The following is a 27,145-nucleotide window of genomic DNA, read 5'->3' as shown; positions in this document are numbered from 1 at the left end:
TATTTTGTATACTGAGTTATAACAAGTATAGTATTGCAAATGACAAAGAGAGATTGGGAACGATTAATGTAATCAAATCAACTATTAAAACGTGACAGAGCAAATTTAGTATGACTAAGTACTACGTTACGATTGAGGAAAAGGTGAGTCAAGGAGTGGGCCACCTTGGGTAGCGCGAGGGTGACTCTTAGGACGCACCACCGATTTTCCAAGCCGTTCCTTTAGGAAATCCTGAGTTTTCACGTTGCCTTTTCTGGAAGATGGAAGGTCCTTTCCAATGGCCGGTCCGATCGATGGGGTGCACCACTCACTCATCTCCAAGTTAAGATCTCGATGATCTCACACTCCTGAATTACGACTGACTTGATGGTGTCGACGGATTACCGATTACAGCTCGGTTTCGTCGGTGGTAGGGCGTTATTCTGCAGAGTAGCCATCGCACCACCTTCCGGTGTCGGTGCACTTTCTGAGTCATCCTTTTGGCTCTAAAAATGAAGAAAAAAGTATAGCTAACCCCTTTGCATTATGGGCTCAAATTTTCGCGATTTTGAAAAGTGCTGGAATAAATTCTTCCTGGCACCATTTCGACGTAATTTTGCCAGACAAATCGATTGAGCGCAATCCCGATACGCTGCGAGCAGCGGATCAAAAGTTACAGCCAAAAAATCAGAACCTGTGTTTTCGCCATTTTTCAGCAGGTAATCCTAAACCACCCAGCACCTAACCTACCCTTTAGGCTACCCTACTTTTGTCGTCCTCCTTCTCGTCCACCTCGATCACCCGCAACCACCTCCAACCACTTCCAACGACCACCAGTGACCACCTCGGGTAATGCATTGAATACTAATAAATATTTCGAGGATCAGAAAACATCAAGAATATTGTGTATAGATTAATATAGTTTTAAATTGTCACATTTTACTAAGAAGATTATTTATCAGCGCATTGATTGCTACTGAATTTGGGCTTGCACGAAAAATGAATTAAAATAATTTATTGTGAACATGCCAAGTTCAAAAAAATTTGTACATAATGTAAATACAATTGCTGTCAAATATTATAAAATTGTTTTTCTCACCGTTCACAAATCCTCGTCCTCCTCATTCACCTTGTTCTCCTCGTCACCCTTGTCCTCCTCATCCACCTTGTTCTGCTCGTCATCCTCGTCCTCCTCCTCCTCATGCACCTTGAGAACTACGGTGCTCTTCTTCTGGTTTCCAAAATCAAACAGGTGGAGGACCTGGACAACCAGAACTACGGAGCGCTTGCCCTGGAAGTCGAGTTTCACCAGGAAGCGGACCCGGAGCGCAGGATCCAAGAGGTAGAGAACCCGGTACTCGTAATCTGCGGAGCGCGATTCTCATACGTCTGCTCTACTGCGCGGTTGTTTCCAGACTGAGAAATTCGGCTAGCTGATGTTAGATCGATGACGTCAGGAAAAAAAAAATTTTGGGTGACGACACTTACCGAACCTCCGACATTTGAACATGCAAACTTTGGTTTCGACCTTTAATACCATGTATAATGTTTGATGTATAATGATTTTAGTTTTCACATTTCAGACAAGAAATACGCACTTTATCTTTCCTGCCGATTCCAGACTCAAGCGACTAGGCCCTTTGATGGTCAGCCGTTGATTGAAGATATATTATTCAGTTAACGGGTCAGCTAATAACGCTGCTATTCTGCGACAGTTGGATTATAATGATGTTTGCTCGTACCTTCCAAATGTGTGTTAAAATACCCTGGAAGTATCAAGAAGCTTCGTTCTCTCACCCCATCAAAAAACAAAAAAAATTGCCGAGAATCACCTTTTTAGGTCTTTAAATTAGGAAACTGCGTTAAATACTGTCTCACATACGAGCATCCATTTCATCTGGATCAAAATTAGCTCATCCGTGATGAAAGGTAGTGACTCTGAATTTTTTTCCATACGAACACTTTTCGAAAAACAATTCTGCTCCTCTACTCAACGTAGATACTTCGCTTGCGACTAGCTAAAACAGCGTGTTGATTCTATGCCTACGAAAATTCAAGATCGAAAGAGCAAATGAAAAGTTTTTTGAATAATAATGAATATTAATGTTATAGAATACATGGCGAAGCAGAGGGGACGAAGAGGACGAAGGTGGTCGGAGGTGGTTGGTGGTGCTCCAATTCCTGGTATCCAATTATTCAGCATTGGGTCTTACAAAACGTTTTCAGATAAAAGATCTTTCGCTGAATAAGAATTTTGGCTTGCCGTTTTGTAATTTCGGTGTAAACTTGACGGTATTGAAAAATGCTGAAAGCCATTCGATGATGCGCTATTTCGATACGATTCTGCTAAAAGAATCGATTAGGCGCAGTCCAAATACGCCGCCAGCAAAGGATAAAGAGTTACACATAAAAAACGATAGATTTCTATCGTCATTCATCTGCGGTTGGTCTCACGCTCTCTCGGATGTCTGTCCTGCATCTCTTGAGGTTGAATTAGTCTAGAAAGGAACGTACAAATCGATTCTTAGATGAAAGATCCTCCGCTCGAAAGAGTGACGGCTAATCGCTTCAGATCCTTGTTGACAATATTGACGGTCTGATATGATGCTGAAATCAAATCTCCAATGAATTTCATCACCGTCAATTTGCTATAGGCATCCAGCGCGCACAGTGTCGACCTACCGGGAACAACAGATCAAAAGTTCCTCTCAAGGAACATGAAATTCCCTATGGATTCTTCAGAGCGATCGGGAAGGAAAATGACAAATTCATAGCTACAAAATTTTTTCATTATTTCAATTACAGTTTATTCAATATGCTCTTATTCCAGCACAAGTGTCTGAGTGTCAGTGTATAGTACTTCTACAAGCCTATAAATAGTTATACAGTGAAAGATAGCGAGAATATGTGGAGAAAGAAGTACAATATATGCACATCACTAAGCGGAATATGAAAAACGTTATTCAAGATAGTTGTTTTTTTTAGCTTTGAAGTATAGTTTAAGTTCTGTGCTGCACACAAGTGCAAAATATCTCTGCAGGACACGATATTCATGATATCGTATTGTTATCATTTAATGTAACCTGTATTAAAATCAATAAATATAGTAATTTTCCAGTATCCTGTTTGTATTTTATTATCTGTTGTTTCTACACTATTTCAAATGCCTTCTCCGCATTTCTTGGTGTCTAATCAGTCGAGAAAAAGTCATTCATATTGATTTCTAAGATAAAAAGTTTTAGACCTTAAAAAATGCTAAGAAATTGAGGCTAGCTTATTATAGTTTTATATTTAGATCTATCTATGAAACATCTCTACTCAATTTATAATGTCTATGTCCATAAATATTGTTGCTATTTCGCTAATGACAACACATGAAATAACCAAAATCAGAGAGCACTGCCCCAATTCCGGCACGTAAGGATCCTACACTGAGAATACAAATGTATAATTATATAACATAAACATAAAAGTCTCTAAATTAATGCGAAAATGATTTGAACATACAGTAGAGCAAACTAGCGATAATTATTAAACAATGACTAAGTTGCGCAAATTGATTTACTTGTTAAATGAGTATGAAGTATCGACTAAATATCACACAAGTCAATCTTATATATATATATAAATCAACTAATCTAAAATGTTGATTATTATATTTTCTTTGTTTTTTCCCCGACCTACAGTACCAAAAAGTAACTTACGGATCACTTTTATTTTATATATCAATACTACATTCACTAAAAATTCCAAAACGTACGATCATTTTTATCGTCATAGAGTATTGTTTACAGGTGGAGGTTTTTAGGCGTAATTACAACGTTTTCTAGCGTGTATTTCAAATTCCTTAATTTCATAAAAATATTATTGTACATTATTTTTACCAATCGAAACAGAGCTCCAAACAAGGAACACCCTTTGGAACATGATACCCACAAAATTAGGGTCTAGTTGCTGTTTCTCCTCCACTTAGAATATCCAGAAACCTTGGGTGGGGGTCAAAACTTAGAAGGATCAATATTTGGAATGGCTGTTCGAAATCTGGATACGTAAAAGTGTCGTTGATTGGTAGTCACTCATCAAAATTTCGAAGAATTCATCTTTCGTTATTTTATTTTCGCATGTTTGAAATTTCGAAACATCGGCCGTTCCAAATATTGATCTTTACAACTTTTGACGCCCACCCAAAAGCTTCGTATCACTCCCCCCACCGCCTTAAATACAATGTTTTCAGAAATTCATACGTCCAAGATATCAGTTACATGTGGTTATGATAGACGAATCAGTTTTAAAAATAGGCTAATTGGACCGGTTCAGTAATTGTAGAGTAATTGACTATACCTGTACAGATTCACGCGCAGTCGCTGAGAATATTCTCTGTGAGTGTCACTGCGGTTCACCGTCTACCACAATCAGCATTGTTACCCAACATCCTAATGAGCTCCATCGGCAAAGTGGATTTTAAGTTCGCATCGGAAGCCTAGACTGCCTTGGCTGTGGCTGGACCCAATTTCGTCAACGAGACAGCTATCTAACGCGTAGCACTCATTCAACATCGCATTCCGATTCCCCGTTATTGTTCAACGTGTAGGTAATAACGGAGCTGCCAATCGCGCTGGGCTCGATCCATCATCATCGCCTGCTCCGTCTCTTCCACTTTCCCCAGTCCCCGAGCAATTTCCCACCCTACCTTCTCGCCTCTGGCACCGTTCACTTTGATCAGTCAAAGGGTGTATAAATCAGGGGGTGTATCCCAAACTCTGCCAAAAAATTTAGTCGCGCTGATTGCGATAAAGGTGGTGGACCATTCAGTTCAGAACCTCCAGCGATATTCGGAGCACAGTCTCGGCCTACCGATCACTTGTATTAAACGCGAGAGGATTCGCCCACTTCTACAGCGTAAACCGCAAAGATTTTCGATGAAAAATCGATCATGCACGTTGATCTAGATCGCATTATAAGGCACCGAGTGGGCATTTCTTCCCGGTTCCTATTCTCGACCGCTCGCGCGGGAACCTTACACCTTCGGCATAACCATGTCCCTTCTAAGTAAGGGGTGGATGGTACACGTGGAGACCATTATCGGGGGAATTGCTTATTTCTCGCACGGTTGAGTCAGTTAGCTGCGAGCCTCGTGCGCCAAACTCCCTTCCACCCTGCCCTTTTTCGACTTCCTTATCCTCCTTCCTATTCCTCACGGCCTCCTCATGAGCCTTTGTCACGTCGCGACTCGCCGCGTTTTCAAGCCGTCGAGGAGTCGAGTTAACCGAACCAACTCAGCGTCCCCGACGTTACGCACAGTGTTGGAGCCTCACGGAACGGTGATTAAACTTTTCGTTCACGTGGAATCACCAGAATAGGAAATTGACTGGGGCGTGGAGCTCTTCTCGACTGACAATGAGAGCCCAATCGATGGATCTGTCAAAGTGGTTACGATGGCCGCTCAGAGATCAATTGCCGAAATCTTGCCACGCAGCACATACGTGCAACATTTCGTCCCAAAGAATTGAGAAATGTTTATAACCATCCAATCGGAATCGACGATGACTTTCACGGGAAATCCCTACTATCCGTTGTTCGGATAGGACCTATTGGGCAACGATTGGATTTTCCTGATGACAGATTATATTGACTTAGGTTTTCGTAGTTCCGCCTAGTCTAAGACTCAAGCGAAATGATTTTTTTATTCTCAATCAATTAGAATTTGAAAAAGTCAGAGCTTTGAGAGTTATATAAATGTGAAGTATCTTTCAGCGGATAATTTGAAGCGCAGATGTTTCCCACGTGTGTGAAACTCAGTACAGCCGCCTCTTAACTCAGTTTTGTAATCTAAGGGAATAGGAATCCAATTTCGATACGCAAATTCGTTCTTTCGCCAAGCTGCGATAAGGATCACGAATGAGGCTCCCCAGTTACTCAGCTTCCCGTGCTTTCCCCTCTTTTCCCTCTTTCTCAGCCTCTCCATCCCTTATATCCATTCTGCTCAGCATACCGACCTTCCGAGGATTTTTCTGTCCCCATCTCGGCAGCACATATCATATGCGGGCATATAAATCATAACGCCACACGACAAAACTTACAACCTGGATTGTACGGGGAATTTTCGCAGATCTCACTTCCGCCGCTCATCCCGCATTTGCCAGATATACTGGGATACCGGTTCACTGGCTGCTTGCCTGACAGCTGCAGTTGCGTGATAATAATAGGTAAACTCGTGGTTAACCCTGGGATCGACGGGAATTATGGGGGCACGCCACGACACAACACGTCGTGAGAACCGCGTGCTCAAGTTCCGGGAAACTTCCGAGCAAAACCAAGCAAGACTTCAAACCTCGTTTCTCTTTACCAGCAGCGCAACCTCTCACCCGCGGTCAAACTGATATCCGAACTGTCGAGAACGGTGATTATCGTTAAAGGATCCAAGTATCACAAATCGCGGAATGAAACAGCGAGTGCGCAATATCTTCCCAGTTAACCGTAGAACTCTGAAAACCGACCATCGTGACGGTTGGTGCAAGTGTAGTGTAGTTGGTTTTGCAGATACTCCAGATCCGGCGGATCCGCGATGCAGTCTGTTTAATTAGGGAACAAATTAAATGCTATTGTGTTCGCATGGGTGTACAACTATCCGACATGGTTGCGCAATTAGTTGGGCATTATGAATTAATTATACCGTGTGGCAGTCAGAGACAGAGGGCGAAATCTGAGGGGCTGCAGTTTTGCGAGATTCAATCTCGGAATGGGCTGGCACGAGAGCCAAATGCACAACCGCACAACTTACCGCTCCAACCCTCAGAGGAGGCCGACAACTGCGAAGGACCTTTCAACGCACATCCGCACTGTCGTCTCTACGCCATTGTCGGAGGGTGCAGTTGATGCGGAGGGACGGTTATGATACAGGGTGCTTCTTGTATTTCCAGCTCAGCTTCTTGTTTGCCTGGGCTACGGCACTTCTCAGCAAGGGAGGCTCGGCTGCTCGCTGGTAGAGGCTTTACTGTTTGTCGGTATATCGCAGTGCAACAAACTATTAACTTGCCTGTCAGACAGTGAGGGAGAGAGAGGGAGAGAGGCGAGACCTCGTCTGACGTCGGAAACGAGGGAGTCCATCGTCAGAAGCGCGGGACTTGTAACTGGTTGAAACCGCTTTATTTCCGCGGTGCCTTGTGCAGCCGGGGAATTACCCTGCAGTCTAGTGGCGCTTAACGCGCCGCAGATTCTCCTCGAACTGCAGAGTCCGCGCGTCTCCAGACAATGCATTTACCGTTTACGATCCAAAACTGCACTCGGTTGAGACACGATTAAGGTTGAAGCGGTGTGGATTCCGGCACGCTGCTCCGCCAGTTGAGTCACTGCGAGGCCTCAGCGCTCCATTCACCCTCCGCAAGGTCCAACAATGCGGTCCTATTAACCACCAGGCGTGAAGCCACCGCCAGCCCCATTCGGTGCAGTTCTCATTTGGAGCTGCGGTGATTGTTGAAGTTTACGAAATCTCGAGAATTTATTGAATATTGGACCGCGTCCTCTTGTCTAGACGTAAAACCCGAGTCCGCTTACTCTCAGATTCAGTTTGCCCCTTGAGGTTTAATTTAATCTTCCATTTTCCGTGTCTCAATTCTGCTTTCACTACATGTATGTGCATATGCCGTATACACCGGACACCGGAGAGGCACTGCACCGTTGGGAGTACCCGGACACGATTGTTCGGCGGAGATATAAGAGAGCCGCGTTATCGGATTGAATGGAAAATATTCCCAGACCGATTTTGAGCTGGAAATAATTTCGGGGTTTTGATTGGTTCTGCGGGTCGAGACGTTCCATTTTTCGCCGGTCCAACGTCGGACCGATGCCAACGGGATCGATCCTAAAAGAGGGTGAAAGCATCCGCGTGCCGGCATAAGTCGAGTCAAGTCTCGCGGCATTGTGACGTGTAACTATGGTACGTCACTGCTCGATGTCCGTGCGTTGGATAAATGGAAGAGAGAACGGAGGTCAGCGTAGAAAAATGAGTAATTGAGCGAGCCGTGCTCGGGACCAAAGGTAATTGCTAAATTGTCGGTGGTCGGTTAAAGCCGGGATATTGTACCCACCTGCATAACCTCGGTAGAGTAAATTTTCCCAGTGCAGTAAACGTATCAATGCGACTCTCGGATGTACGTTTGTTGTATCAAGTCCACATATGCCCGTTATCTGGGCACATGAATATACACGCTTCCCAGGGGAAATACAAACAGATGGAGAGCTGTGGCACGACCAGCCACCTTGCCCCGATGTACGGACCCAGCGGTAGAATGGATTCGATAGGTTATTCCGGTGACGTATTTAGAGCTGCTCGCTATGCAGCGTTCGCCTTCTCACGCCTCGACGTGCATGCGGCCGATGATCGAGGCAAGGATGCAGTCCGAAAGAGCTTGCGTGAAAAATTCCGTCTCACGGACCATGAGTCGGACCTTTTTTCTCGACAGAAGAAAAAGTGTTGGAAATTTCTGGTAATTAAAGGCGTCGGCGATGCTGCATCGTGGTTTCCCCGTGGCTGACCAAGCCGAGGTCGCGGGGCAACGGTGCCTCGGTTCCTCGCCGAGTCCGGCGGGCAGTGTGACAGCCTCCCAGTTCCAGGGGTAGGGGATGAAAGGTGACTATATACTCTGGGGGTGGGGCAGCTGGTGCGTGAGCGGTATGCGCGTCAGAGTTTGCCGCCTCTGCCCGGCAGTCCTTTGGCAAACTTCTGACAACCAGGAACAGAGCGGACCTGGTTCAAGCGCTGGGTACGGTCTGAGATCGCGGAGAGTTTGAACGCCCGCCGCGGTTGGCCAGGCGAGAACTATCGAGCATGGATGTCACGAGGGCTGCTTGAAGAACGGTCAAAGTTCGAGTTGGGAAGTTTCAGTACCGAGTGTCAAGTTCTCCGGATCTTTATTCGATCCTCGTGGTTCGCGTGTGACCAAAGGCTAAATAGTATACCAGCGTGAAATTCGTGTCGTGCGAGATATGCACGTACGTGTAGAGAGATGAGCAGGGTATGACTGCGGAGATAGTGTCGTGGTGTGGTATAACGGTTCGTAAATCAAATCGAATGCGCAGTAGGCAAGTTGGCACCAAACTTCTATTACCTCTTTCCACTTCTGCTGATCTTTACACCCATTACTATCATTGTTATTCCCCTTCTTTCTTACGCGACAGTACAGTGTAGAACATCGCTGAAGAGTACGAACGCCGAGCGCGGTCAAGCTGGTCAACCCGGATCTTGGTGAACTTGACCTTCTGGCAAATCAGTGCGGTTTTCTTAAGCTCCGGTGATCCACCCAAAATGACAGGGGCACTAGGTGCGGGAATTTGCGATAGTCGCAGTTGAGACTCGTTTTAATCCAAGGTCGTTATCGAGTTTCAACTTTAACCCCCGGCGACAAAGCGCGGTCGAGGAGGCTCGCGATAAGGTTTGAAAAGCTGAAGAACGGTGAACTCGAAGAGAGGCGGTGAGTGTTGAGTGAAAAGTTTGGATGACGCCAGGCGACAGCGATCACGATAGTCTTCGAAAAAGTCAGCCTCACCCGCCGGCGATCCTTTAGGTCAAATTAAAACTATCCGTCACAAACTGACACGTGTATATATATACATATATATATATATACTATATATGTACTATATATATATATATCTATATATATATACATATATGTATATAGTAATATACTCATCCGATGAGAAGGGCGTGCGCTCTGACGGATGAAAAAATGTTATGTACGAAAACGCTGGCTTCTTCATGTCCTGGTCGAAGTCTTGTACGAGCAGATGAATACGGGAAGAATGGCCGCAGCGGGAGGCCGCAGTGAATCTTAACTCAAGGAAATAGCTACTAGACACAAACCACGTACGCGGAATAGCGAGATTCCGTTCGTCACGAGTGGAGTTACAGCAGTTGGCGAAGTGTTTGAGCGCGGTTTCGCGCGTGCACGGTTATACGTAGTGTTGAAGGGACGATATGTGAACCCGCCGGGATGACGGCTTGATGGGAGTGTGAATCAGTGCGAGGTGAATTATCTCTATGATTAGTTGCAATTCAACGTCGATATTATCTGCCAGCGGATACCCATCGGCGACAGCTAGAGTGAGTATATAATACTATACGCGTATCTGTAATGGATTAGTAGCTCGTTATGCGGTATTCGCACATTATCGCGAACGATTAACGCGTCCTCGCTTATCGACGGGGATTGATTCAAGCCGAAGTTAACAGCGTGCGATTTGTGGCCGTATAGGTAATGGTTGGGTGAAAAATTTTTTGCGGAGCTAACATCCGGCGACGAAGAGAGGGCGGAATTGTTACGTGGCTGAGTCTGAAACGTGCCGTGGGTTGTTTGCCCGGTGGAGAACTGCCGGAGGCTAATTTCGCGGTGAAATGAATATGGAGTGGGCGGTAGGCGAGGTAGATGGCTGAGAAGGAAGCGAAACGACACGGAACGAGACGAGACGAAACGAGGAGAAATAAAATAAATGAAATATACGTGGGAATGAAACGAAACGAAATAAGAAGCTGATCCCTCCTCGGGGTCCTTCATCCTCCTTCCCTTCCGCCCTGTTTGTTTGTCGGTTTCCCCTGCCGTCAGTCGTAACGGCATAACTAGGCAGAGCCGTACCAGGGCTTATTTTCGCCTTCTTTTTTTTGGCCTCCCTTAATTTGCTTTTAGAAGCTTTCCTCAATTAAGAAGAGCCGACTGCTTCCTTCCCGAGCCGAGCGTCCGCCGGCGCGACCTACGTGGCGCTCCAAAGTGTCTTGTTAACTCACAATCAATTCCCCGGCTATTGGATCCTTGCCACATTTAATGTGATGGAGTGCAGCCATAACGTGTGCACCAAGCTCATGCTAGCGATCCCTGGAGCACACAAACCAGAGGCTGATGACACTTTATGTGAAAAATTTGGACACGCCGGTTTTCAGGTCAGCACTTAGCGGCTTCTACAGCGGTCCAGAATTTACCACGTACTTGGGTGTAGAAATGGGCATGAGGTCTCTGGTGTCCGTGTTTCAAGCTATTACAGTCATCCTTGTGCATCCGCAATGGATTTAGAAGCATCCCTGAAGATCAGAGACAGAGGGTCACGTTGCGTTTGAATAACATTTTCCTACCTCACTTTCAAGAATCAAATCACAATATAAAGAAACTGATAACCTGCTGACATGTCCAAGAAACCTGTACAAACGGGGCTTAAAAAGGTTGTATCGGAATCCATAAATATTGTGTCTGAGAGGGGATTTCAATTTCGAACATTTCGAGACGATACTAAAAAAAATTGGATTTTATTTATCATAAGCGTGGGAAATAAAAATCGTCTTGTTTTTTTGTTTTTTTTTTTTTTTTCTACTTCACGTGCCTATTTATATTTTTGCTGAAAAGTTCATTAAATTTTTTTCGTTGCATTAAATAGTTTCCTCAAATTTATACGTTCAAAGTCGACAATTCTGCCGACATAATTTTTCCATCTGTTCGAAACAGTTGGATTAAATTTGTTTTTTTATAGCTCAGAGATTTGGTTTCGCGACTTAGAATACTACAACAACACTTCGTTCTCCAAACTTTTAATATTTCATTTGGTTGTCGACGATTTCGAAAAGCATGGCAGAAAAAAGAGTGCCATTAGATATTGTAGAAATATGTAATAAATACTGCGAGGCACACTTGATTATTAGCGATGTTTCCTCGTGAAAACAATTTCCAAAGTACGTTAATGGCTGGACTTTGCTATCATTGTTCCAGATTCTCGATCCCTTTAGCGTACCTATGTGTGTGTATAATCCGAGCTCGGAGATTTGGACGATAAATACATGGAGACCTCAACTTATTCTAACCCCAACGCTACAGACCGTACATGTTGAATATGTATATCCACGATAAAACAAGGCTGTTGGAATGATGAATTTACGTTCGAAAGAATCCCTTTGACTTTGGCTTGTAATTTATTTTACACCTTAATTAAAAATTTAACCCACATGGGGACCTTAGACCTCGGCATGTCACTATACTTCACTACTACTACTACTACTACTACTACTATAGTTATCAGAATCGAATTGAACGCTGTCTGCATTGTATAATTATGTGATTGAAATATGCATGTGTTACTGGTTGAATTTCGAGTGTTTTCGCTTTTTTTCTGTCCTTTGCGTCAGAATCTTACATTTATGTGTCTGGTTTTTACATTTATACAATGTTACATTATACGCTTTTATTTACATACTTACCAATTTGATTGCCAAATTTTATTATTTGTGTTTTCCTTTTATTATTATTTTATTATGTTTTATTTATTCTTGTCACACCAAATTTGTATCATTTTTGTTAATTACTGCATTCACCTGAAATGTATATACCGAGAATAGCTATCACCGGATTTAGTTATTTAGCAATGAGTTTCAAGGTAAAAAGCTCGGTATTTTTTGAATCACTCTAATGGACTGCTTGAGAGGGTATTTAGAAAGGAAAAAAAAATCATGCCGTTTTAATGATGGAAAAAAGGTAATAAAAGACTGCGCAGCCTTGTTGGTTTATGGTTATTTAATGTACAACCCGAGGTGCGTTAAAGAGAAGAGAGAGAGCGAGAAGATAGAACAAAAACAAGTTTGAATTTAATTGTAAAATATTACCCTCCGCAATGCGAGGGTGGTTGAAAATTTGCTCTGTATTTCAGAAGCCTGCTCCTGGCAAAATTTCACATTCGAGTATAGCGCATATACGTGGTGCACATAAACCGTAAAACAATAGCGTTGATTCGTGGGTTAAAATACGCAATGACGGCAGCGAATGAACGCATCATGCCAAAAGTAGAAATTACCATTTAGTTTTCGATCAGCGCCCTTGCATTTGAAATAATAATAAGATATCGAATTCGTCATTTGGTTTGTTGCAAAATGGTGATATCCCGTCCTATCCGCATCAAACGAACAAATATCATTTGTTTCTTCACAGTTCCATTATACCTATACAGCGAGTTGTGTACTTTGTGCGATTTTCGAAGTGAAAAATTACTTTAAACTCGAACTGCACAATTAGCAATTGACACTGCCATGCTGGGTCCTTTAACGTGCCACTGTCTGCACGTCAACTTTTAGGTAAAAATGGAGGTAATAAATGCCGCTGGTGGTGAAGAGCGCGTAACTGGTTCCCCGACGAGTGGCAAGTAGCGATTACACCCCTCGAAATTTTCCCGTTCAATATTTCCCCGCAATTTCCCTTTCACATCAATTACAGCGTGTACAGAGGAATAAAGTTGTCAGCCCCAAAAAGCATTTTAGTGTAAAAGAGGCGTATAATCCTTTGGAGTTTTTTTTTTGTTCTTTGCAACGATCGATTATTTAAAAAAAAAAATAAAAGGAATGCATGATTGTGACGCAGGTATACCGAGGTAAAAGAATCGATAAGTTAAAAGCAAAAGATCGTACGCAATTGCAGGACCCGATCTTTTAAACTGAATTACACATTACATTCGGAAGCTGCGGTTACTTTCAAATTCCCGATATGTTCATTGAGACGCATTTGTGCGTTTTCAATAATTATTTTTCTATGGCAATAAAATAAGTAAAGAAAAATAAATAAAATAACATCCGATATTTTGTCAGAACAACGTCTTTTTGTTCCGAAATTATTTCACCACCTATCATGTGAGAAATGTGTCCCAGTATATTCGCGGAGCTCTGGATACCCGAGATAATAATTTGCGGGGATAATTATTGCAGCTTGAAATTCCTCCGTCTCTTGTGTAGTCGCAGGCCGAATTCCGCTTTACGTTCCAACTGGAATATGGCAAAACCGCAAGTCCTCTGTTGTTTGCAGCCTAATCGAGACGCTGATAAGGCCCGCAACCTGATGTAATTCCGGTTGTTATTGGCCAGCGAGATCAGACCGCGGTTTGTGTTTGGTCAATCAAATTTCGCGACCGCGTCGCGAATTCCTCCTCCTACTCGGCCCGTTCCTCCGTACAATCCAGATAATGTTAATGCGGAGCAAGCCGCTTATCGCAATTATAAATCTCCGGCGGATAAGCGGATACGGGATACGCGGAAGGAAAGTCGGCCGTAACTGTGTGAAGGGTTTGTTTTCATTCCTTCTGAACCGCGAGAGAATCATGACAGTGAATAAATTATTATTGATCTCGTAAAAATTCGGGATTTGAAAACGGCGATACTCGACTTCATAAAGCAGGCCGGAATTCGCTCTGCGGCTATTCATTCCAATGGCGGATTTCCCCGGTGTAAGTCCGGCCTGGAATTGCGGATCTCGCGTTTCTTTTGCATAACAGATACTTCGCAGTTCCACGATATTATACATTCGCAATACGCGCACGTCGATCGTAAAATTATTGACTTTTTCACCGCGGGTTCTACTCTCGTCATTTTCCTCCCCTCCTTGTGTATATAGACTCGTTGGAGAACTTGAATAAAATCTAATATGCGACCATGATCGTGAAAGTAAAAGAAAAAAAAAAAAAGCAATAAAAGAATTTCATCCGCTCGAGTTTACTCTTTGTTTCAACAAACTTAATAAATTATCAGCAACTTCGTTACTCTGACATACTTTACAAGTGTATTCGACGATCTTTAATATTAGAGAACTAGCTGCACTCAAATTTATGATTTAATCTTATATTCCCATCGGGCGCAAATTTCAGTCGAGTTTATTTTTCAGCGAAGCCGTAACTATTGGAGGAAAATAAAGAATTTAGAACAACGTGCGGCGCGTAAGGAATCGATATTTTTATATTCGTATCGAAAATTGACGATGAACAGTGAACTTTTACGAGGGTCGACATAATTTTTATAACATTCGTAAAAACCGGTCTCGGTACGACTGAAGACTCCAATATCTTCTGTTCAGATATGCGTATCTATTGTACAAATATTCATAGCTTCAACGCAATTGCAATAATAATAGACCAGGCTAAGTAATAAAATAAGACAAAGGATTCTGCTCAAGGATTGTTTCATGTAAATAAAATCTGCAAGAGGAATCGCACAAGTATTCATCGAAAGAAAAGTAAACCCGCATTAATGAATCACAAAGTTTTTCAAGAAACTACGAATGTATAAAAAAAAAAAAAAAATGAAACATAACGGGCGAGAAAGGCGCGCATTTTCATTACGCGGTAAAATATCAGATGGGTTCTATTTTTTAATGAAATTCAGAGTATGTTTGTCTGTCCCAAAGCCGTCGTAAAACTTAAAGTTATTGCAATTAAGTCACAATTAATTTTTTCGTCGCCAATGAATCATCGACAAATTCTACGAATCAGATTTCTAATAACGCTATCGCGCATTTTTATAACAGCGGAAGTTAGCCATTTACAATTACAGATACGATAATTTTGCCCATAAAATGTGTATTTTCAGTTTAATTATTTGTAACTTTCGAGTCCACGTAAAAAATCTGTCGTGGCCAATTCGAAAATATAAAAATTATATCTATCCGAAAAGATAAAAAGGTACGCCGAAGAACAACACGGGTTTCAATCAACAATTTTTCAATTTTACGTTACGCGAAAACGATCATGTTTCAATCAAAGTCTCCTTCGGAGTAGGTACGATGTTTCCGCAAAGTAAAAACGTACGCGAAAGAAACGAAAAAAACGAAATGATCGCCCACATTACCACGCGTGAAAATAAGTTCTGTGCCTACAATTTCCGGGATCGTTAGTTTCGAATTCAAAGTTAAAATAGCTTCAGCGGATCGAAATCTGACAACCGGTCGTCGAATCTTGTCGGAAAGAAGAGACTGGCAAACACGGCTCGGTATTGAGAAACGGTTATCGAAACAAGAAGAAACGCCAGTAGTGTCAGTAGTAGCTGTCCTCGTTAGGTCAGACGAGAGGAATGCAATGATCGCATTTCGTTTTGCCACGATCGTCTAACCGATGGTTAGAGAGTGAAAAAGGGTTCTAAAAAGTTAGCGATAAAAAAGTAGGAGGAGACCGGGAGGCGGGGCGCGACTTTTTACCCTTCCTCGTTTTACTTCGTTTTATATTTTCCTTTCGTTTTATTTTCCATACAGGCGGAAGAGGGGGGCTTCTTTCTCGCTCCAGGACCTGCAGCAAGGATCGAATAATAGGACGAGGGGACTTTAATTGCCGGACAGAGACGGAAATGCGGTTACTCATATACATATATGTATACGTATTCTGTCCTGTGTATTATCGCCGTACATCGTATATACATAGATATAGTCACTGCGGCAGTCTTGATCTGTTTTGTTTCATTGCAACTATTTTCACAGGAATGTGCGCGGCGATATATCCAAACGGGAATTAGAACGTATGTTCCATGCAGCTTGCTTGTGTAACGAGTGCCTCTACGATTCTACCGCTTATACACGCCTATGGGCAATTCCGTGCCAAATTCAACGACATTTTTCTGTTCAATATTCCGAAGCCTGCACGTATTTGGTTCTAGATTTTGGAAACAACATTTCACCCTACGACATTGCAAGGCCAAATTTTCGATCCTTATAATAATAAGTATTAACCACGATCAATTACACAATGATTTCTTAGTATGGATAAATTCACGGTATAAAATATTGAGCTTCTTAATTTACGATAGAAATAAAATTTGTTCGATCGATTCCTTCCAAAGATCTTGTTTCGTAAATTATCCACCATATTGAAATATGGAATAGTAATAACAGTAATTCTACCAAATGAAATGATAATAAAAACCTGTTATAATTATTATTTACAACACCGAACTCTTGAGATTTCTCTCGAAACAATGAAATAAGCGTACGCGTGCTTGACTTTTGAGAATAGAGAAACAATGATCAATTAATTGGAATTCCCTCTACGAGTTATACAGCAATTCCACCGGGTAAATGTACATATAGTTGTGCCTGGTACACATACTGCAATATGTATGCATATTATGTCCTGTGTGCGCTTAAAGTTCTGCGAGGCAGTAAATTCATCAGGTTTATCCTAACGACCTAGCTTTTACGCGACACCCTCTCTTCTATCCCGTCAAGAAAATCCTACCCCCTCCCCCTCCCCCCCCCCCCCAAATCCCCGCCAAACCCCCGTTTCTTCTTTCCTCGACAGAGGGGCTTGAAAATCTCTGCGATCTGATTTACATTCAAAGCTTAATTAGAAATTCGGGTCGTTGTTACCCACTTTGTCGCGAAACTTCATCCTAATCAATGCTCCGTCAGCATCTGGTTGCGTACTCCGTGCCAACATCCCTAGAACATCTATTACGTAAAGTTTTGATTCCGTCACCTTTCCACAGTGAGGGTATAATGAACTCTACGAGGCCTTGTAATTTCGTTTAGATAGGGAGATTTTAAACTTCGAACAGTTTTGGGGAAAATTTAGACTACAGAATTTTGAGTTACATTCATTGAATGAGAAAAAAAAAAAAAAAGAAACAGTCGAGTCTCACACCGATTTAAAGAACTTTTGAGTTTCGTTAAATTGCGAGAAAACTCGACGTATAATATAACATTTCGATCAAAAAGCGGTAAAGTGTTTAGGAGTTGGTCGAGCGCTTTAGACCAGCTCTTTCAAAAGAACATCCAAAGTAAAATTCCCGCATGCCGCAAGCATACGCTGAATTTTTGATGCGGAAGAGACGGCAACTAAAGAGCCGTTAAAGCTATCCTGCAGCTGGTTGCCATGAAAATTGTTATGGGTAGGTAACTCGAATATCGTCGTTATCTCTAAGTGTCGTGTTTCACGTACACACATCCGGCGGCTCTTACACGGTGTCGAAATAAGTGGAAAAAATCGAACGCCGTTGCACGTACTGATTCATGCCACTCCCGCTAACTCAAGCTCCTCATTACGATTAAGGGTCCGTAATTTTCCTACCAATATTCAATCTCCTTTTTCCGCTCCTCCACTTTGGCGAACCTTCTCGTTCTTCTCTTTCCGCGACAAAAAATCTACCGGCTGAGTTGCCCACTAATTGAATAAAAATCTCATCATTCAGAATCTCGAAGACTCTTCAGTTTTTAGAGAGGAAGCGAACTGGGATGGGGGCAATTCCTCCTTGAGGACGCGGGGACTCTCAGCTATTCGTCACGGTCGCGTGGCACGTGTTGCATATACGTACCGTGGTTTGGATATGTACATATACATATGTATAGCTATATACCTCGCTATATAAGGTTGAATCGTGCCGTTATGGATAATCGTATTCACCGAACGCGAACTTATCGCGATGCAAGATGCTGTAAGAAAATTCGAACGTCAAAATGAAACGCGCAAGTGAGTTTCGAATCTTGTTTGGCACACCGTGAAATTACAGCTCACACCTCTCGTCTTCGTTTTAACCCCAATCCTCGCATAACTTACATGATCAGGGGGTAATTTATTCCTCTGGCGAATTTCCATCGTTTGGTGTATTTGGAGTTAATTTTTCTTACCATCAAAGAACAATAGAGCGTCATTTATGAGGATGAATAATATGAGGAAAGTTCTCGGGTAAGAAAAACGAGGAAAAATATATGAGAGGGGAAAAAAACAGCAAGAGGTAAAAAACGGAAAACGAGAAAATAAGGAGAGAAGAAGATGAGAAAGTGGTAGGAGAAAAAGGGAAAAAATGTGCCCGGCTAAATTACCGTAGTTGGCGTAACGCCTCGTTGCCACGAGTAGATGCGGATGGTATAACAAGGACTTTTTAAGCCTAGAACGTGAAATTCCCGAACCGGAAACTAACACTGACGCAACCTATAGATATAAGTATGCGCAGTCGTACGAGGAGCTTCGCAGACGCAGGCACTGAAAGCCAAATTGAGCAAAATTTACTTTGTTAGACTGACTAAAATTTTTTAGTACAATGGCTGTAAGTAGCTATAATTGTAAATGATACATTTCCTAGATATTACTGCGTTACTTATGGATTGCATATCCATTTGTTTAGTTTACTGCATTTTTCCAGTTGATCAATACCTCAATATCAATTTGTAGCAATAGTTTTGGAACAAAATTTACTGCAAGTAACGATAATCGGATAGATTAGTAACATATACAGTAGCGTTTAAAAGTATTTTGACAATATGAAATTCTTCGTCATTTTGATTTATCATTTATCACTTATTTTTCTTTGCTTTAACTTTGTTTTGTAGCTAACGAAATTCACTTATTTTGAATAAAAATGATTGTTCATTTTTGTATTTTATATTTCTTTGCAACTAACTCAATTGCCGTCTTTGTCAAAATACTTTTGAGCATTAGTGTACTTGATTTTGTGGTTACAGCTGGAAACATAATTTTCATTTTTTAGACAACTAGCAATTTTTCTCGGCACACGGTCGGCATGAACGTTATGTACGTACTATATGTACGTATATATGTATTCGGTTAATCCGTACCTAACGAAGAATCGGGTTTGTAAATTGAGTTTAAATCAACACTAATCGGGAAGCGGAAAATAGTACTAATAAAATTGCCGACGACTATTTGTTACTCGGTGCTGAGCTGATTCTGCTGCTGCCGCCGCGAGGTTCCAGTATAATTGTTTTACCCACCATTCGCTGCAAATTGCAAAATTGTATGCAGCTGTGGCTGTAATAGAATATAAAATATATGAATAAAACATGCAAGTCAGCTTGTTTTTCTTCAATTTGGTTTTATCGCGATTTTTTTTTATTTATTTATTTTCCTTCGACTCAAACTCTGAACCTGAAATATCTTGTCATTTTTTAACCGCCAAGCGTTATTCCTTTTTACTCTGCTTTCTTCTTCTTTCCCTCAATTTGACGGCGCAATTAAGCGTCAAGTTTTAATTACAATTTTCTACTTACCAACCATCCAGCTTTGCCTCTCGACGATGTACCGTAGAAAGTACTGCGAATTATCTATGGTACACACACACATATCTAACATCTAACCGCGGCGTGTTTTTTTTTTTTTTACTTTCTATTTGGTTCCCGGCCAACTTCAACCTAACCGACAAGTGCAACACCACCTCACGTAGCTCGCGTGGCAAAACTACACGGATACTTAAGACTCACTCGAGGCAAGTTATAGAGTCGCTACAAGTTCCGTTTGCATCAACCTCTTGCAGCTCAGCAAAGACAGGTAAACACAAGAAAAAAAAAGGAAAACCTAAAAATGTGTTCACTGGTCAAAACAAAAATGAGTTTGTCTAAAATACTGGTATTCAATGTTCATGTTCATTGGAACCATTGAATAACTGACAAGGATTATTGGTATGAATATTCAAAAACGAAGTTTTAAAAGAAATCGCAAAACATAAATTAGCAGAGAAAAAATAAGAGGAAATAGGAAGCTTGATTGTTTCAATCTCAAAAATTACGATTTAAACGTGCACGGATTAGGAATTATGCATTAAACATAAGCATTAGAAATTTTGACGTATCTTAATTCATAAAATTTGTTCTTGTAAAAGTACGAGTATACATTATAAATAAAAGCTTAAAAGTGAGGCAATTCCGGAGCAAAAGAAAAACAAAAAATAGAATAAAATAAAAACAACAAGAAAGTAGAAGAAAAACGGAAACAGTACGTTAGGAAATTTGTCTGGGAAAGTATTGTACGTATAAAGGTTGAGAAGGTGGTTGTAAATTAAGAGATACGCTCATTGAAATTAGTCAACATTTACGTAACTGCACGGCTTTAGAAAATTAAGCGGCGTACAAGGTATACCTACAGCGTACAACCGTAATATATATCACGGCAGACCGCTTTCCAAGATAGTTAAAAAGATTTCTACTTTTCTCTTGAATCTAGAAATTTCTTACTTATACATAAATTTTCCAACAATTTATACATAGGTGTATGTATATGCATATACGTGCAATTTCTTCTTTACACGGAAACTCCGCGACCGAATGTAAGCTGGAAGAAAAGTTCGCCATAAACCAAGACAAGTTTCGTCGCAAATTACCGTATAAAAGCTACTCCGGCAACAGTACTCCTTATAATTGTAGGTACAGCGTGAGAAAAAAAAAAGAAGAAAAAAAAAATACGAAGAACGAATCTACCTTTGGAAATTAATTCTCATTCCGACAGAGAATGAACTGCAAAGTTCCTCTTCCTGAATCCCACTCGATGTGCCAGGTATTGAGATAATAATTATTCGACTACCCGATCACCAGCAGAGAAGGCGAAACCGATAATGACTCCATAAAGAGTTGAAGATCTTTCTTTCCACCGAGTAAATCCGACGTGAAAGGCAAATTTTCTCATCCCGCAATATCAAACGACCATGTTTATGGGAGTTGTCGGTAGGACTTGAAAATGTTCCAACTCAATGTGTCCCCTTTTGTTTTTCACATTTCAAGCGGATTTACGTCGTCCTCAGGCACTTTTCATTTCCCGTTTGTCCTTCACGGATGCTCGGCTTGTTGCTCCCGCGTGCATACAGTGAGGGTAAAAGCTCCTTGGCCCGTGTGTGGAACAGGAGCTGTTGAACGTCCAGCCATCATTGCAGTTCGTGTTACCCGGTGTTCTGCAAAAGAGAGAAAAATTGTGATAGCTGGTAAATAGGTACGTATCCACTCACCCTGAGGAAATTCTGATTCCATGAAACTCTCAGCCATTATTGACTTCACATTGTTTTTCATTTCTCCTTTACGTCTTCGATGTTGTGCAAGTGCCGGTTTTCACTTCACTTTCCAATCCTAAATTTCTAAACTTGAAATAGGATGTTATCCGTCGTTTTTCTCTTTCTATTGTACACGTTAATGGACGAGTGCATTGAATTTTTGGCACATTAAAAACTCTGATGATACTTCGATCGAATTCTAATTAGGTACTCAATGCCACATGGACGGTTAAATTAATTCAAATAGATTCGAATAACTTTTGAAGTAATGAAGCTGTGCGTACAAAATTGAAGCAATTTTTTAAATGACTCGAAATCATTTCACACGTTTAGGTACATAGAACTGCGCATGATTTCGAGTGAGTTCGAACGACCGTATAAAATCAGGAAACTGAAACGATTTTATTTACGATCAATATGAAGCAAAACTTTTCCCATTTATAGCGATAGCGATTTACTCGCCGGAAAAACGGCGACTTGTCAATTCTCACAGAAGCATGACCAATTATCTGTGACAAAACAAACTGAAGCAAGTCTCTTTGATCGTGTAACTTTCGTTGCATCCTGATTTCCATCGTAGATGTTCAAAGAAGTTCCGCTTTCCTGTGCGGAATACATATTTACCGGCAACCCTTGCTACGAGTAACTCTTATAAAATTTCTTTCGTTTATCCAAGTAGACTCATAAATATATCCCAGTCCTTCGTTCGCCTACGACTGAACTCAAATTATCGATAAATTATATCGCTACCTTTTTTTTTCCTTTTTTTTTTCTAACTTTAGTTTGAAGCAACAGTTCGGCCCGTTCGTTAAACTCCGAAATTCCTCCAACTACCGACGCCATGCTCATCGTAAATTCATAACCACGGTAAAGAAATGGCTCCCTAATCAGGCCTCAACCTTAAGAATGATAAAAAATAATTGAATTTCGATCGAATCGATAATTTTTCCTCATAATCGGTTTTGGTTTTTTTACTCCCACGAACGACACAATACGATATTAATTAATGTAATTAAACTATCAATTATTATCATTGCCCGACTTACCAAGTAGCTAGTTGATGTATCGAACGAAAGGTAAGTGAATATTTTCATCGAAACTGTAAAAAACACCAAAAAACTTTTTTCCGTTTCCGCAAACTGCACCGTTTCAAAAAAATACGAAATAATCGATTAATTTTTACCAATTCAATCGAGTCGTGTACGACAAGTTCAATCGATGCATCGATTACTTTTAGCTCAGTGACCATCGCTACAGTCAACCTCTAATCGAAGGGCACTCGGGCGTACACACCCTGCAATGTACAATGCACTCGATTCCGCAGCCACAGATCAGGGATGAACTCTGTAGAATTTTGGTAGGCAGCTACACGGTCCGCGGCATTAGGCTGACTTGGTACTTTTGATCGGAGACTGCGGGTAATCCCCCCGAATCTACGCTGTACCCACTTCCCTCGGTATCGCAGGACCCGCGAGTGTGATTATGAACGAACACGGGTCCGCCAACAGGCTCACAGACATCCTGCACACCGCTCACCAAGCCTGGCAGTGTTCACCGCATTGCGAGATTATATCATGGTTTATAGTATGCCGCAGCAAATGTTTAATGGACTGATGCACTGCAACGATGTCGTCTCTGCAGCGGAAATAAGGACTCCGCCTCGCGTTTGCTCCAACTTTCGTGTTCTACGGTGAATCCTGCTCGTCAACGATGTTGTCTTTGAAAAAAGCCAGGAAGTGGAAAGAATCGGAAAACCAACCGTCGTTGTACACGCGATATTTATTGGGAGAACGATTAATTGGTACGGAGATTGACACAACGATTCAGATAGCGAAATAAGTTCCTTCAAATCGTAAAATCGAAGCCAACCGATTTCAACATTATTAAAAAAATTTCTGTTCATCGTAAGAAAAAACAATAAACTGTAACTTCACGCCAAGATAGATTGGTGATTGATGTAACTTTATACACATGGATTAACATTCCCGGTTTTTACTTACAAACCAATATCGTACATTGTTTGTATAATGTGTAATGAAACAATTATCGTCTTGTTTTGTCAAAAATTTCTCTATGATACACTTGAAATAGATTCTCGCAACATGAAAATACACTTACTAATTATAAAAGTAAAAGTTTGTCAATTAAAACTTCTAAGGACTTTGCATGTAAAATTTTTTTAATTCACTGTAGGGAGTCGACTGTAAATATAACTAAGAGGAATAAATCATATCAAATCATTTGTAGATAAGTAATAAATATTCATTAATGAAACGGGTTGACTTTCGTTAAAACTGGAAAAACCATACGTTTTTGGTGTTGAAATGAAATGATGCCATGTGACAAATGTGTAGGCAATTCTTCTGAAATTCGTCAATATTAATTTGTCAATTTCAGATGAAATTCATCGCATACAATATTTTCTTCTCTTTGGTCCGTCTTTTCGTCTCGCTAATACTTCAACTTTCAGTAATCAGCGCACGTAGTGCAACAGTAGCGGTTGAAAGTTAAGAGTTGTATTATTATATCTTCGCGTATACATGTATGTATGTAACAGTTAAGGTTCCACGTCAAGATTTCAAAGTTTCAACACGACAACATCCATGCAACTAACTTTTCGCCGGTAAAGACGTTTCAGTTTCGTAGTTATACCGAGTTTCATCTGTATTCTCGCATCTTCTTTGTTGTTATTTTTGCACCTGAGTTATGGAGGAAAATAGTGGCGGAAAATTTTTACGTACAAGCTTCTGAGAAAACGATGAGAATTCGTATGAAAAATTGTCGTGCGAACATTTGGATCGGCCTTCGTAACAGTAATTGATTAAAAAAAGAAAATCTGCCAACAAAATTTCAGCAGCAGGTCAGACTTTTTGTACAAAATTTCAATATTATTCGAAAAGGTCCGACAAGCGATTACGATTTGGTGATTTTAAGATTCGTTTATATCGATTATACTTTCGAAATCTTGAAAATTATCTCGAGAATCTGCGAGTGCCGTGAAAAATTAATCGAGAAGATTTTGAGTGAAATTCTTTCATTTTAGGTGAATCGTGTAGATTTTATTTGTGTTTAATAAATGAATAAATCAAAGGTCCATAAATTTGTTATAAATAAAACTGCGAACATTAATTGTTTATCATCATTCATTCGTCTTTTTATCCATTCACAAGATTAAAATACGCTTTTTCTATATATAAATGTTCATTTTCAAATTTAATTCGACACTTTTCTCGTAACAAATCTTTTCTTTAAACAATGACAGTTTTTTGTTCGTACTGAGCTTTTACAGGCAGATATTTTAACGACGGATTTTGCCAAGCCGTTGTGCCACGTTTTCGTTACACCGATTTCATTTTCGTGGGCAGCCTTTCACTTTGAATTGACATAAGCTTGCTAAAATTGTTACATTTTCACTGAAGGTTGGAAAAAAAAAATTAGGCCAGACTTTATATAATAAAAAAAAAGTTTAGATTCCAAAATCGGATATATTGAGATGTGCAAATAGATTGAAAATTTGGACTACGAAGTATTGATCGGACGTTGATTCTTCGGTGTCTTCTCGCAGAGTGAGAACCGGTGAACAATTCACCCACGCACGCAACTTGTACTTGACTAGTTTTCCTATTTTGTTTTACGTAGTAGCCGCGCTATTTAAAATCTTACGCTCACAACGAGGTAGAACAAGCCCTGGGACTTGGAATTAGTCGCAAAATATCTCTGAACATTCCTTACAAAAGTAATTTACTTTTGCTTACTGTATAACAATTAATCCACTCGAGTGATCGTATTTTCTATCTCACCTTTATCGACGAAATATTAGGGTCAGCAAATTGAGAAAGAAGATAAAAAAAGAAAGACAAAGTTACTCTCGTAATGAGAAAGTTTAATGAAAAAGAATTCCGGCATTTCACACGCGCAAAAAGTTAAAAGTATTTCAACGTAATTGGCTCGTATTTTTGTTTGTTTTTTTTTTTTTTTATACGTTACGCACGATAATTGGAAAAGTTACGTACAATTGAATTTCACAGTACCTGATACTCGTACATAGATGACATATTCTAACATTAGTGACGTCACATGATACCTTTTTCAACCTGCTGTGACAATTTCCTTCCACACGGTTTCGGGTGTAAAAAGAGAAAAAAAAATCTCAAATCGTTCTTCCCTAAACTTACCAAACTACAAATTATGATAAAAAGAAAGAAAGAAAAAAAAATCGACGAAACTTCGTTACGAGGCAAGAACATCATTTCTCTGCTTGGTTCACATAAATGTCGAAAAAATTCGGCAAGTTATTCGGTTATAATTCGTCGAAGGAGTTTGATGTTGGTGTGGAAACGCGGAATCGGGAGTAAGTCATTACCAGACTGTGCAGGTAGAGAGTGAGAGAGCAAGGGCTTTGAAGAACACAAATACCGGGTTGGTTATACGTAGAGCAACCGGCTTTGATCCGCAGTCTCATGTCGTCTGGCGTTGCAGACGCCGCGTAGTTTCGCTTCGGCTATACGTAGAAACTTTGGCACTGGATGCCCACTTCTGCAGCAAGAGCACACAACCGATGTGAAGAACAAACTGCTGACTATTTGTCCGCGAACAACCATCCCGAATAAACAAACCCCACAATTTCCCCTTTCTTTCAACGTCCATCCCATAAACCACCCCGATATCCAATTCCACAGTTTCCAAGCACCTATTCTCGCCGATTTAGAGTGCCGCGTATATTCTTCTGCATATATTTCACAACTTCTCGCATTTATGTCTCGATTTCTTTCCAGCCTGCTTTAATTTCTCTACCCAGAAAAGCGAAAAGTAAAGCACAAATAAAAAAAAAAAAAAAAACCAAAAAAAGAACCCTGTTCCACTTGGAAAAATTCATTTTCCACATAATTCAATTCTTCAATTTCACGTTTACAATTTTAATTTTTTTTCTTTTCTCCTTTACATTTCTTAATTCAGCCACTGGACGAATTACGAAATTGGGTCGAATAGGATTCTGTAGCATACAATAGGCTACAGGTAAAAAAATTCAAATTTATTATGCTTATCCTCTAGGCGCGAATGAGAAGTGAAGAGGTAAGAGAATTACTGGTCACTTGCCAAGCAACCTTGGCAAATCGATAGACCTGTCATTTAACACTTGTCGAAGTCTTGTAAATTTCTCGTTTTTTCACGAATTAATTATGTGATATCAAGAAAAAAGTTTAAACTACGGAACCTGTTGCTAATAATAAATTGCAAAACAGACCCAACGACAAAGAGGACCACAAATAATCGACGTACATTTTTATAAAAGTCAAGTTCAAACACTTATAATCGTTAATGTTTACACATTTATTTCAATTTTATTGCTGAATGAATGATGACGAACGAATGTGATTTTGATTGAGATGATTTAACAAATTCGTTTTAATAAACGAAATTGAAAATATTATTTACAAATTATCCAACGGATTTTTTCCCTATTGATTTTTCGTAAATTGAAGATAAAATATTAGTTTTAACGATTAGGATATGATCGTTAATTAAAGGTGATGATTTCCCCCTTAATTAACTGGATCAGAATTTTCTTGACGAATGTTTCGTGGTCAAATTATACTTTAGATAAGACGCTTCAATTAGGAG

The 27,145-nt window shown here is 40.5% G+C and overlaps 1 protein-coding gene across 1 annotated transcript in view; it reads left to right on the top strand.

The window, feature by feature from the left end:
• The first annotated feature begins 8,700 nt into the window (after positions 1-8,700).
• Positions 8,701-27,145, top strand: part of LOC124175674 (obscurin) — a 201,513-nt gene continuing 183,068 nt past the window's right edge. Inside the window, exon 1 of the mRNA XM_046556076.1 lies at positions 8,701-10,081. The gene's annotated coding sequence lies outside the window, so the exon portion shown is untranslated. The remainder of the gene's footprint in view (positions 10,082-27,145) is intronic.

Source organism: Neodiprion fabricii, chromosome 2, assembly GCF_021155785.1.
Source record: "Neodiprion fabricii isolate iyNeoFabr1 chromosome 2, iyNeoFabr1.1, whole genome shotgun sequence".
Lineage (NCBI taxonomy): Eukaryota > Metazoa > Arthropoda > Insecta > Hymenoptera > Diprionidae > Neodiprion > Neodiprion fabricii.
This window is presented reverse-complemented; position numbering and strand designations above follow the sequence as displayed.